Source organism: Ambystoma mexicanum, chromosome 9 (genome assembly GCF_040938575.1).
Source record: "Ambystoma mexicanum isolate Mex_15411 chromosome 9, UKY_AmexF1_1, whole genome shotgun sequence".
NCBI classification, from domain to species: Eukaryota; Metazoa; Chordata; class Amphibia; order Caudata; family Ambystomatidae; genus Ambystoma; species Ambystoma mexicanum.
This window is the reverse complement of record NC_090931.1, coordinates 339,285,491-339,299,265: the sequence shown is the minus strand read 5'-3', so window position 1 is coordinate 339,299,265 and position 13,775 is coordinate 339,285,491. Positions and strand designations below refer to the sequence as shown.

At 41.9% G+C, this 13,775-nt stretch overlaps 1 protein-coding gene across 1 annotated transcript in view; it reads right to left on the bottom strand.

The window, feature by feature from the left end:
* Positions 1-13,775, bottom strand: part of LOC138487325 (uncharacterized) — a 2,513,852-nt gene that overhangs the window by 454,829 nt on the left and 2,045,248 nt on the right. The window lies entirely within an intron of this gene.

Genomic DNA, 13,775 nt, shown 5'->3' with positions numbered 1-13,775 from the left:
CCCTCATTGCACTTGATAATTAACCCAGAGAGTGGTACTTATCCCAGTCTCCACCGACTGGGTGCACTTGGAACGCCCCCTCCCTTGACTGTTCGTGCACCTGCATGATCTGAATGCACCTTCACCTGAAGATCGTCTGTCTGTGCTCCCTTGTCTCCACTCCTTAATGTGTACTTGGTAAAACTGCAGAATCATCGTCAGGCCTATTTGCTTTATCTCAATTGTTAGATGTATTATATTCACTTACTCTGCCTGTGCAGACTATTATCGTCTCAGAATTTGAAGGACTCTGAGTGACTGTTTGTTTTCCCCCTTATATACACCCTCCTTGAGCGCTTTGAAACACGGTCCTGTGTAAAGGTACTTTATAAATACACATTACTATACCATTACCAAGAGTATTCATAATGGTAATGAATGACAGTAAACATTTACTCTAACTAAACAAACAGTACATGTAGGCCTCGAGATCTAGTTAGACACCATAAAAGGATGAAAACCCCCACCCCTTCAGCAAGAAAACAATAGCCAGGGCCTTGCAGAGGGATGCACACACACCAAGTTGCAACTTCCCAAAGCAAGACTAATTGCAGCACAGTGATTGGTTAAGGCAGGGGGGCGAACATCTACCCAGGCCTGAGTTGAGGTAGTGAGGTCATGAAAGAACAAGAAGGAAAGATATCCGACACCAGAGCTAAAGTACAAGACACTGCACACTGATTGGTCAAAACATACCAGCTTAGCTGAGTTCCCAATCCTGTGTTTATAAGAGATATAACAATGTGTGTTCCTAGGCAGTACATCAAAACATATCATAATGAAGGTCACAAGTTGGCAGGAACTGAACGTCCAGCAGTGAAGAGTGTGCATGTCAAGGTAGAATGATTAAGGTGCAACACTGCCCTCTGTAGGATAAATCGCTCCAAGAGAGCTCCAATTGCTAAGAAAGAAGTCATGCAAAGCCTCATCATTACACATGAAGTAGAATCGATTAGGAGTCATTGATTGCCACGGAGGTTAAACAAAACCCTCACAGCAGGTGTACAGTAGTAGTAAGGACAACATTATGAAATCACAAGTTATTTAAAAACACACACACACATATATATATATATATATATATATATACACACACACACACACATACCATCGGAGAAGGCCAGAGGAAAAGTCCACAGCCTGTCTAGGCCCAAGCCATCAGGCAATGCTATTCATCTGAATTATCCCTGTGGCACACTAAGATGACCAAGGACTTCACTACCAGTACCAAGGACATGGCTACCATGCTAACAACGGAGCTTGAGCCCCGTACCAACATGACCGCTGCATCATCGCTGCAGTGTGGTTCCATCAGCCGCCGCGCCTCCCAGCTTCAATTGGCCATTGCTGCATCAAGCCTCCACCTTGCCTCTGAGCTGGCTGTCGATGCCGGTACAGACCATCGGAGAAGACCAGAGGAAAATCCTGCAGCCTGTCTGGGCCCACACCATGAGACAATACTATTCATCTGAATTATCCCTGTGACACACTAAGATGACCAAGGACTTTAATGCCATTTTCAAAGTTATAGGGGGGTTCCAAAACCTTTGAAATCCTCATAGAATTAATGGAAAATAGTGTTTGCTCATTCCTACAGCCCAAACATCTGGACTGATTTCCACCAAACTTGCACGAGGAGTGGCAGTGTGGTCCGAAAGCCAACTTTAGCAAATTTGGTTTAAATCCGTCTAGTAGTTTTTTTTTAAACAATTGCCAAAACGTAAATAAATGTGTGATATCTGCATCCAGTACATGGAATTATTTCCTTGTTCGGTGTCTGCGGACACCTCCAGACCAATTGCTGTAGTCAGTGTACAGTTACACCTCCTATGTTGTAGGCAGCTAGACCTGTGGAGGCTGTTATAACAGGTTGTTGTTTGTTAATTCTTTTAGACATGTGCTCATTATTTTAATTAAGAACATTTGCCAGAACCAGCTTCACTTACAGGAGCAGAGGTTTATTATCTTTACAGCTACACATTTCAGTTTCATGTTTAAAACCATGTTCAATATCTTCAGTAACCTCTAGAAAATGGTGAGATGTTCAACATTTAGCTGTGATTTCTGCACTCGCAAGTCTTCTTCAAATTAATTAGATTGATACATGGTATTTTTTACCTCAGTCAGAATGAGTGGTTCTCCAAGTGGTTCTTGACTTCCTGTAATAGAAGGTTGACTGCCTTCAGGAGTGTCTTTATCTTGCAGAAGTTCAATTTATTCCTCTTGTTGGCGTTCATTGTCCAACATTTGTTTGTATTGTTTGAAATTGAGATTTGTTATACTGCTTTCATTTGCATTGATTGCAGCTTCAAATGAGTGAAGGTCACCTAATAATTCTTCTTTTCTGCAAGATTTGAAAAGTTGTAGTAGGGCTATGAAATAAAGTTCTCTATGTTGCAGAGATTTGAATGATAACTTTACATGATTAATTAGGCTGGGTTTGGTAAGTTTTACTAGGCTTCCATCACAAGCTGGAACAGAATATTTGCCAGTTGTCTCATCTGGCATGACATTGTTTTTTTAGGAGTAGTTTTTGACTATGTCATGTTTCCAAAGCAGTACTTCTGTTTAGATAGTATTTATCAATGACATTGGGCCTCATTACGAGGTTGGAGGTAGTCAAGGTGCTATTAGCGCCATGACTACCTCCAATACCGGTACCGAGTCCGCCCTCGTTCAATGGGGACTTAACAGTCTATTTCGACCTTTGCGGGACCGGTAATCCCCATTGAAATAGCCATTCCCCATTCCCATTTCAGCCCCCTAGGGCTCAATTGGAAGGGGGGAGGCGCTAATAACGGTACCGCAAATTGCGATACCGTTATTAGCTCTGAAGTCCCTTAATGGGCCCTGTCCATAACGCCTGGTAAAACCAGGCGTTAAGGAAGAGACCCGCCAAGGGACCGCGGAATAGGGCGCAAAGTGATTACCGGCACCAATGTCCTTAACGGTGCCCGGTATCCCTTTCCGCCCACCTTGCAACGAGGCCCATTGTTTTTTAAAATGGCCTGGCTGTTGGGATAATTTGTGGCTATTGTTTCTATCTCTTGGTAGGATGTTAGTACCCTTTTTCATGATGAAGCTGGACCAGGTTTTAGCCAGGCAATGTTTTCAGCAGATTTCCCATAGAAGGGTGTACCTGTTAAACAGTCTGCAGCTTTGTAGCACCCACATTCTCTATGCAAGAGCCTTTTCATTCCAAAGTTGTACAATTTATGCAACAGTATTTTGAGGCTGTGACATATCTTGCAACTGCAGTCGAATTGGCTGCAATGTATTGTATATCTATATTTGCATTCCACAAGAGAGCAATGGTTGTATTGTAATCATTGATGTACTTGTATGCTTAGTCCCTTTTAATGTTGTATGTGTTTTAGGGATTTCCCTTTTACACTATGTCTAACAGAAGACATCAAGCTATTTATTTGTCCTTTAGTGCAAACTGGTATGAGGAAGCCAAAGCGACATTTGGTATAGTATTTACCTTTCTTGTTATAGTGACTTTGGCAATATTTGCCACACTAATATTTTTGGAAGCATAAGATTTGTGTAGGTAGGTCGCTATGTGTGGTGTCTGAAGGGAAGTCACAGGTAATGTATGTTTCAATAAATTGTAAAACAGTGGCATCACTGTCATGGCCAGATTCGGGATCATCTTTTATCCACCAAAGCATGTGGATGGGTTGTGCTCCTCTGGATTGATATTCTTTTCACCAAAAGAAGTATTGCACTTCTCCGAGTGGAGGGGTAATTTTATTGCAGATGAAGTACAGTATGGCAATGAAGCGATGGTGAATATACCTTTGTACATTGACAGGGTCCATAGAATACAGCTCTACTGGTGTTTTTATATCTATTTCTTCTTTATTTTGGTTTGCAGTAAGTAAGTCATGCAAGTCATCCCATGCACATTCTGCACAACGTAAAGTAACAAACCATGTGTGTGGGCCTAGGTGCCTTAGCATACAATGTACATCAGTGTGACATTGGAACCAGTATTCTTTTGTACCACGCATGTTTGCCAAGAGATTTGCGATACTTGACTGCAAAATGTCACCTTTGCCTTTTATCTTTTGAAGCAGTTGGGTAGCGGATATGTTTAAGAAATTAGAGCCTGTTTTTGATGTGTGTGCAACTCCATAACATAGAGTTGCTAGTTTGCTTTTGAAGAGGAGGGGAAAATGTATTGTACATTTTGTCTGAATCTTGGGTCTTCAGAATACATTCATAAAGAGCGATATTCTGATGCACTAATTTGTGTGGCTCTTTAATCATATCTTCCTCATTTTCTCCCATATGCTCATTGTGGATCCTTTGGCTTGACGCATTTGATATGTTTCTAAAGCATCTTCTATGGTGTCTTTGGAATGTAGTGGGAGAATTGTATACTGGTCTAAAATGTTGGCTGCAGTAACAGGATCTACACATTCGAATTGGCCAGTTTGTGGTGAATCTTAAATTATCTGGGTGGTTTCTCTTAAGTTTCCCTCTATGTATACATCTGTAGTATTCATTGTTTTCTTTGAGATATTGTAGGGCTTGTCAAACTTTGTTTAAGTCGACTATTTGTTGCCAAATTCTTTTGTTTTTTGTTGGTACACCATTAACTAGTACAGCCAAAGATTGATTTATTGGCCGTCATACTCCTAGAGTTTCTGTACTTTCTTTAAGATCTAATGGCAAATATACTATTTTGCCACAAATGCCTTTAAGTAACTTGGATGGAGGCAATTTGCCAGTTTTTGGTTGAAGGTGTATTATAGCTTGAAATGGGTGTACTGTTTGCATTCTAATGCTCTCACACAAGTTAAGTTGTTAGAGTGCTTTTGAAAGTGGGGCAATTTCTAAGTAGTTAGTGATAGCATGGGAGGGCATTTGGTTATTGTCAAGCTCTGTATTGCAGTACGTGCAAAGTAGTGAGGGGTCAGTTATTTTGTACTTATTTCCTGTTGTTAGATATAACGCTAATTGGAACCATCAGGGACTCCTCATTGTCCTCTATTTTGCATGCCATATCTACTATTTGTGTGCTCTTTTTATAAAAAAGTTTTGTCTGCTAGTTTAGCAATATTGCTATTTCTGTGTTGCTAACATTTTGATGTGGTGTAAGGTGCTTTTGCAAGCAGTTCCTGAAATGCAGGCTAATAAATGTCCTTGCAGACCAGTGGGGATGCCTACTGGGCAGGAGTCCATGGTTTGTAGAGTTTTGATTCTACTTTTCTCTTTTAGTTTCACATAGTGATTGAGGAATTTTAAAGATTTGAAGGATTGTTGGTGTACATTACATATTGAGCTTCACGTCCATTTGTATACTGGACTGTTTCTTTGGGCAAAAGGAACATTTGGTTAATGGTTTGCTGGGTACGATTTTTCTATAAGGGTTTCTTTTGCTATAATGATGTATGTACCACTTCATAGCCTCGGACATTATTGTCTATGGCAATTGTTTTTTCTTTGTTCCTGTTTATAAGCATCTTCATTGAAATATGGTTCTGTGCTGCTTGTGTGAATTCAACTTCACAGAAGTTTGCAAAGGAATCTATATTGCATTGTACATGTTTAGAAGTACTTTTTGTAATTTATTGATTAATTTAGTTAATGGTTTCATTCTTTTTAAAACTGATATAAACAACTTTTTGTTTAGTAGGACTGTGCTGCCAATTAGATCTTCGAGGAATCGTTTTCTGCTGTAGTTTTTAAGAGTAGATCGTGACTTTTGAGGTTTCTTTAGAAGATTGTTAAGCCCCATGGTGGAATTATTTTTAATAAAATTGTTTTTTTTCCAAACGTATTATTGTGGCTACATTAACATTGGTAGCTATATTGGGAGGATAATTTGTTGGTCTGCTTTTGTTTGTAAATTGTTTTTACTTTTAATGCATGCAAGAGGGGCCTTACATTTTTAGTGGTGGATGGTTTAGTCTCATTGAGTGAGCTTACTAGCTGCTCTGTTTAATGTTTTCTATAAATTGTTTTAGAGTCAGATGACTATGGCTTATTTTTATTTTTATCTGCTCTATATTTTCTTTGTTTTCTACATAGTTGTGGTTTTAGTAGGCATTTTGTTCTGTCTGTTGGCAAAAAAGAAAGTTTGTGTCTTTACGTTGTGGAATGGTTATGCATGGGTGTGTGGGTTTTATTGCACAGATCACAAACTTTGCACTCAGTTGCAGACTACCTGGACAGTACTCCTATGGGACGACCTCCATGTGCCTTTTGAATTTTAATATTCTGACTGGTAGTGAACAAAACCACCTGGCCTAGATATGTCAGTGAACAAAAACAAGTGGCCCAGATATGTGAGGTTATCAGTGATGTCATCAATGAAATTTGTGATGTCATCTTTGATGCCCTGGGTATTAGTCTTAGCAGTGCACTGTGCTGGCATGAGATATGGTTGCTTAGCTTACCATAAAGGGTGAATTTCCAAGGTTTTTCGGTTTTACTTGTAACCATAACGTCCCTTTTATCAACATTTTTTTAATTGAATTCCACAGGGGTTATTTTGTGCAACTTAACCGTAAAGTTTTTTTCAGTGAATATATATATATATATAAATATATATATAAATAGATATATATATAAATATATATATATATATATATATATATATATATATATATATATATATATATATATTCAATGAAAAAACTTTGTTAAGGGGACGTTATGGTTAAGTTGCACTAACAAAAACCTTTGAAATTCACTGAAAAAACTTTGTTAAAGGGATGTTAGGGTTATGTTGGACTAATAAAAACCTATGAAATTCAAAGAAAACACTTTGTTAAAGGGACGTTATGGTTTCAAGTAAAATTGAAAACCCCCAGAAATTCACCAGTTATGGTAAGCTAAACAACCATAACTCGCGCCACCACCGTGCACTGCTAAGATTAACACCCAGGATTTCAAAGATGACATCACAAATCACAAATAAATTGATGGCACCTCATTTATAAGCCTTTACATCATTTTGGGACCCTCCCCTCTAATTTTGCACCCTCTTCACAAAATCCAACCAAACTTCACAAAAACATTCATATCTAAATGTATTATCGGTTTCCCAAATTAAGTATAGATTTGTCAAATTGCACCTCATTTATAAGCCATTACATTTTTTTGGGACCCCTCTTTAATTTTTCCCCCTCATGTCAGAATCCCTTCCAAACATTGCATACTCACTCAAGATCAAGTCAGAAATATACATGCAAAATGTCATGCAGTTCCATTAAGTGGTGCCAAAGTTGTAAGCCATCCAAGAACTGCATTTCACCAACCCTGTAATGCTGAGGTGTCCGCAAACCTTTCAGGACTGTTTGCGAATATCCAAACTGTTTGCAGACTTTTGTGGCAAAAAACACCAGTTTTTTTGCTTCTTGCAGCCATATGCCATCCCATCCTCATCACCCCTCACCTCCCCAGAGATTATTTGATAAGTTTGACAAGTGCAATGTTGTATTCTTTAATATGTTTTTACCGCAATGTCTGCAGACACCAGCCACTGTCCGTGAATCCAAGATGGCGGGCATTTCCAAAAATCTGACGCACTTCACGCTCTTCACCATCCAATCAGCGAACACATCGCATGTCCGCGAACATGACGCAAGCCGATTAACCAATCGGTGTCTTGTCCGCGGAGCGAACAGGGAACTGTGTCCGCAGAGCAGACATAGATATCCCTAATTTTTTGTGACCTATTTTTTAGTCATTTTAAAAAAAACTACTGGACAGATTTTCACCAGATTTACAAAAGCACACTTTCGGGACCAAGCCGCTGATCCTGGCGCAAATTTGGTGAAAATCTGTCCAGCGGTTTGGGCTGTAGGCGTGAGCAAAGTTTTTTCCCCATTCAGTCTATGGGAAAAAAAGAAATTTTTGGACCCCCCCTATAACTTTGCCCCCCCTGGACCAAACGTCACCAAACATATACTTCTTTTTGCAAGGTTTGGTGTAGATTCGTCCAGGGGCAGCAAAGTTATAAGCCACCCAAAAAGTGCTCTTCCTATGGGTTTAGCAACTTAACCATAACTACACGGCCACTAGTACAAAAAAAGTATATGGGGCCCTCTGAATTTATTTGGGATGTTGGGTGAGGTTTCGTAGAGAGGGGACAAAGTTATAGGGGGTCCCACATTTTTTTTTCTCTATAAACTGAATGGGGAAAAACTTTGCGCACGGCTACAGGTCGAATGGCTGGATGGATTTTAACCAAATTTGCGGCAGGAGTGGGGGCTTGGTTCAGAAAGTGTGCTTTAGTATGTGTGGTAATAATCCGACCAGTACTTTTGTTGCAAAGAACTGAAATGTACATCTAAGAAATAAGTGATATCTGGCTCCGCTCCGCTGACCCATTTCCCTCTCGGTGGACAGAAGTCTCATTGGCTTGCAGTACACCGTGATGTCGGCAAACATTGGACGCGGCCGGTGGTTGGCTGGAGGAAAGCGTGTTGTTCATCAAAGTTTTTGGGAAACACTGCCATGGTGTATCGGAGGACAGTGCAGCGCTGAAAGGGACTGAAATATAATGTATGGCATGTGGTGGTGGGAATAAGGGATGGAAAGGATGAGGAGAGAGAAGTGGTTCATCTGAGATATGTGATTATTAGGTGGACGAAGACGGTAGTGTGCCTGTAGTAGCTGTGCATACTGCACCAATTCGCTGGTCCCTGCACAGGCAACTACCATGTGTGGTGAATGCAAGCAGCCTTCGTTATGGCACGATAGCTCGTGCCACAACCCCTTACCGTGGTGACTGGTGGCAGCTGAATTGCAGAAGGCGAGTGCATTGGTAAACATATATTATGCCATGTGGTGGTGGGAAGAAGGGATGGAAAGGGTGGGAGAGTGAGAAGTGATTCATCTGAGATATGTCAATAGGGGGATTAAGAGTTGTGGTGCCTGCAGTATCCGTGCGTACAGCGCCAATCCGTGGGTCTGTGCACAGGCCACTACCATGTGTGCTGAATGCAGGTAGGCTTCAGTACGGCAGGATAGCTGGTGCGGAGACCTATTTCCATGGTGACTGGTGTGAGCTCAATTGCAGAAGGGGAGTGCATTGCACATGACATGCACATTGTAAGATAGCAGGTCCTCCGGTATGTTGCAAGTGGTAAGCCTGTAGCCCATTCGATGCACAGATGGAGGCCTTGCACCGACAACTATGTGCCGTGGTTGCAAATAGGTTTGACACTGTTACCTTCTGTGTGTGGTTTGTCAGCAGTGCATACATTGTTGCAGCCATGGGTGTGGTTCTTGTTAGAACATCCTACAGTGTTTACTCCAAGGCTGCTGCTAATGGAGTGAACAGTGAACATCCGGGGATTGTGAGGATGGCCATGCAAATGGGACTGTGGAGGCTGAGGATTTGCACATTACCGTTTCTGGGTGTGGTGTGTATGCAGAGGACTGTTGGACAGAACTGATACTGCTACGTGGAGAGCTCTTCAATGTGATTGGTGGATGCGTGTGGAACATTCTAACAGTAACCAATGACGGTGTGCTGGAAAGAAGTAAGTGGAAAGGGAAGATTGAATGTTTCTGTTTTATTGGGGCACAGCCCTCACCGTACTTGGGGAAACACACGTGCCACATACTACAGTTTTAAGCATGCTACCCATGGGAATGGGACAGTGGGGACTATCGCAACTGAGGGTGTGGGTCATACTTTTCTCCATTACTCTGCGTACTGAGCCAGGCTGACATGGTTGCCATTACTTGCAAAGGCAATGTAGCACAGCAGATTCGGTCCACCATCACTTACAGGGCAAACCTATGTGGCCTGCTACTCTGTTCTGAAAAGCTACACACAGATTGCATAGCATCTCTGGGGTGTGGCCTTTTGTAGGGCTGCTGTGGAGAACTTGCACCCGGAAAACAGGCCTACAGTGTTCAAAAACATCTATACATGTGCAACGGCACATTGTGGTGTGTTGTGAGCGTGTACCTTCCAAAAAACACTATGTACATTGCACAACACTATACTTTTCTGCTGACCGAGGGTCTGGATCATTTCCCCGACATAAGGGCCCACGCGCAGCGTGGGTGTGGTCACATGGTGACGTCGCCACTGTTCTCCCTTGGGATGGCGTTTTGGGCAGCATGCATTGTGTGCCTGTGCATAGGTGTGCTATGCACACCATTGCCACTTCTCTATTTATTAATGATGCAACATCAATGGCAATTGTGATGTCATGTTTGATATCATGGTTGTTAGTCTTAGCAGTGGACAGTGGTGTAGAAAGTCATGGTTGCTTAGGTTACCATAACGGGCGAATTTCTGGTTTTTTTTGGTTTTACTTGTAATAGGTTGTTAGTAAGTGTAATGTTCCTTTCAAGTACTTGTTGCACTGAATGCGATAGGTTTTTCCTAGGGCAACTGAAACATATTGTCCCTTTAACAACGTTTTTTGTCAGTGAACTTCATAGCTTTTTAGTAGTGCAACTTACCCATAACGTCCCTTTAACAATGTTTTTGGGAACGAATTGCATAGGTTTTTACTAGTGCAACTTAACCATAACGTCCCTTTAACAATGTTTTTTGTCAGTGAATATAGAAGAACATCCTTGGACTGTTTAAGCTTACTGCAGCTAGGACCCAGAGTAGCGCCCCTGCCACCCCTCTTGTTTTGGTTGCACATCTACCTGGAGACTGGGGCTCCAGAGTGGCTGTACCTCGGCTACTCTTGACTAACTTTGGAGTGCCATACTGATGGTTACTCCCTCCCCCTCCCCACTGAGGGCTAACATTGAAAATGGGGGAGAGTTGGATCCTGGCTGGCTCTACACTACAGTTACCAGAATTCCCTGCTGCCACTACCTGGTACATACCAGAGGGATTTAACCCTGCACACCTGTATCCAATCACAGACTCCCTGAAGATTGCTGAGGCATGAAAGCACGCTAGGAGGAGAACATCCTTGGACTGTTTAAGTTTACTGCAGCTGTAACCCAGAGTAGCACCCCTGCCACCCCTCTTGTTTTGTATATATATATATATATATATATATATATATATATATATATATATATATATATATATATATATATATATATATATATATATCTCCAGGTTGTTGTATGAGAATGTAGTTTGCATGCAGCTAAGCACCAGCACATAAGGTCAAAAGCAGGACAGATGAAATCACGAGAAAGGAAGGACAAGCAAGTAATGTTTCCAACAACGGGTTGCAAAATGGACTGCCAATGAATAGTTAACAATGGTGAGAACAGTTAAACAGTGCCAACCAATTAGGTCAGTGAGAAAGGATGTTAGGTTAAAATTCCAATGTTAAACTGTCACATCTCACATAGGGATTGGTTGAAATGTACGTAGTCATTCACTCCACACATGCTCCTCTTGGAGCAACTAATTACAAGGGAAGCTTAAATGATAGATGTTTAGAAGAATGTGAAAGGAGATGATCACAATCTAAATGAACTAGTCACAAGGTAAGAATAAACCAATAGAGTTAGGCAATATATTGAAGCACCTATAGTGCAAATGACAATGTCAAATCAGAAACCTAAAAAATATGAATAAGTTGTAACATTTGTTGTCTTTTATCTTCTGTAATTTGCTATAAAACCAGCCATCTCATGTTTTGTAGTTGAATGTCTTTTTAGATAATTCCCTGCCTATGCTGTTATAATAAATGTGTGTTTTTCCCATATATCATGCAATCATTTATTGGCTCTTTTGGATTGATTTGTACTACTTGGAGTAGAACCTGCTGTACATACCTAGTTTGGGAAAACAATGAAGGGATGTTCATCAGTAGGGGTCGGTTGATAAGGGGTACAACAGTCCTTACAACATAGCATGTATCATAGCTGTACAATTAAAGGTAGCTGCAAAAGTTAACATTTAAAGTTAGAGGCCCACTTTAAATGAACAAGGAAATCCAGTGGAGCAGACGGATGTGACTGTGTTCATGTTGCAATCGGCTCTACTGGATTTTTATAATTGTTCGGTTAGGTTGGTAAACAGGCATAGGAATCATGCAGTTCCCGGGTTCCCATTTTGTTTACCACTCCAGCCTGCAAATAATCGGTTGCAAGAGCCATCATGTTCAAACATGGCAGAAATCATACTCGATTCAAGCCTCTCCACCACATCAATAAACATGAGGGCGGAGACACTCATTTTCCCCTTCAAGGAGTGGGGATATGCACAGAGCGTATTTCCTGCTCCATGTCCCACTCCGTCTGTGCAAAATTGCAAAAACATGCAAAGAGTTTGTATCCATGTGTTTTAATGATCTATGCTATTTTTCACAGTCAACAAAGGGACACTGAGTGGGGAACATGTATTTGCAGCCGGAGAAGAGGACTCAGCCAATCAGGTAGCTGGGGGAGCGGGTGAGAAAACACTGTGTACTGTCCACTCTTTCCAGCCGCCCAATACCCTTACCCGGGCAGCGCCATCTTAATTGTGGCGAGGCAACAAGGAGCCTCTCTCTGTGTTCTCCCACATACCCTGCTCCCCCAATGACATCCAAAGCCATTGCCCACCCCCATCCCTCCATCCTCACTTATCTGCTGGACCGGGGCTTTGTGCTCTGGTCCTGACGATTCTTCCACCCACATACCCAGAAAAACCCTAGGGTGCTTATAGCCTCGTCGGGGGTGAGTACATGGAGGTGACGGCCATCTGCACCCACCAACTCAGGGGTCATTGACATAGATTCAAATATGTACTAGTGTTCTGTAATGTACTAAATTGTTAAATTATACTTCAGAGTGCAAAGGTAAAAGGGAGGGGAAGAAGAGAGGGGGATGAGGGGTAGGAAGTCGAGGTGGGTGGGGAGAAGCAAACAAACAGCTCAAGATGTTAAATCGACCATATCAAACCGTATTTAAACAATTTCTGCAAGTAAGTGTGTGATAATGGTTGAGATAGAAGCATCAGAGTTCCACTCTGCATCATGGATGGGTTCCAGTCTTTTTACCAAATCATTTTTACTGCAGCATTTTTTTTAATGAAATATCTTTACCAAATTTGTGCTGCAAAACATGCATGGGGTTGTTTGAGTGAGGCAATCTGGCATAGATTAAGGATGCAAAAATAAAGAGGGGATGGTTGGAAGGTTTAGAAAAAATCTTAACCTTTGCCATTGCTCTGGGCAACCTTCCAGACCATTGTTCTTCGCCTGCCAGCCATTACAGAACGGGAACGACCATATGCAAATCAGGCTTGGTCCCACCCCAAAAGGGGCAGTCCAACCCAAACTGCTAGGTCACTTCCCTTCTGCACGAGAAGTATCCCCAAACATGTTTCAGCCTTGTTGGGCCTCATCAGTGAGGAGTAGCTTGCGTCTCTAGGCCCAGCAGGCACGGGACCCACGCCTGGACATACCCGTCCCACTTGGGGTGACAAAGCAAAAATAAAGAGGTGACGGCTGTAAGGTTCAGAATTAATCTTAACCTCTGCCATTGCTCTGGGCAACCCTCCAGACCATCGTTCTCCACCTGCCAAACCATCACAAAAGGGGAAAGACCATATGCAAATCAGGCTTGGTCCCACCCCAAAAGAGGCAGTCAAGCCGGAACTGATAGGTCACATCCCTTCTGCACCACAAGAATCCCCAAACATGTTTTGGCCTTGTTGGGCCTCATCATTGAGGAGTAGCTTGGGTCTCTAGGCCCAGCAGCCATGGGACCCACATCTGGGCATAGCCTTCCCACTCAGGGTGACAAAGCAAAAACAAAGAGGTGATGGCTGCAAGGTTTAGAATGAATCT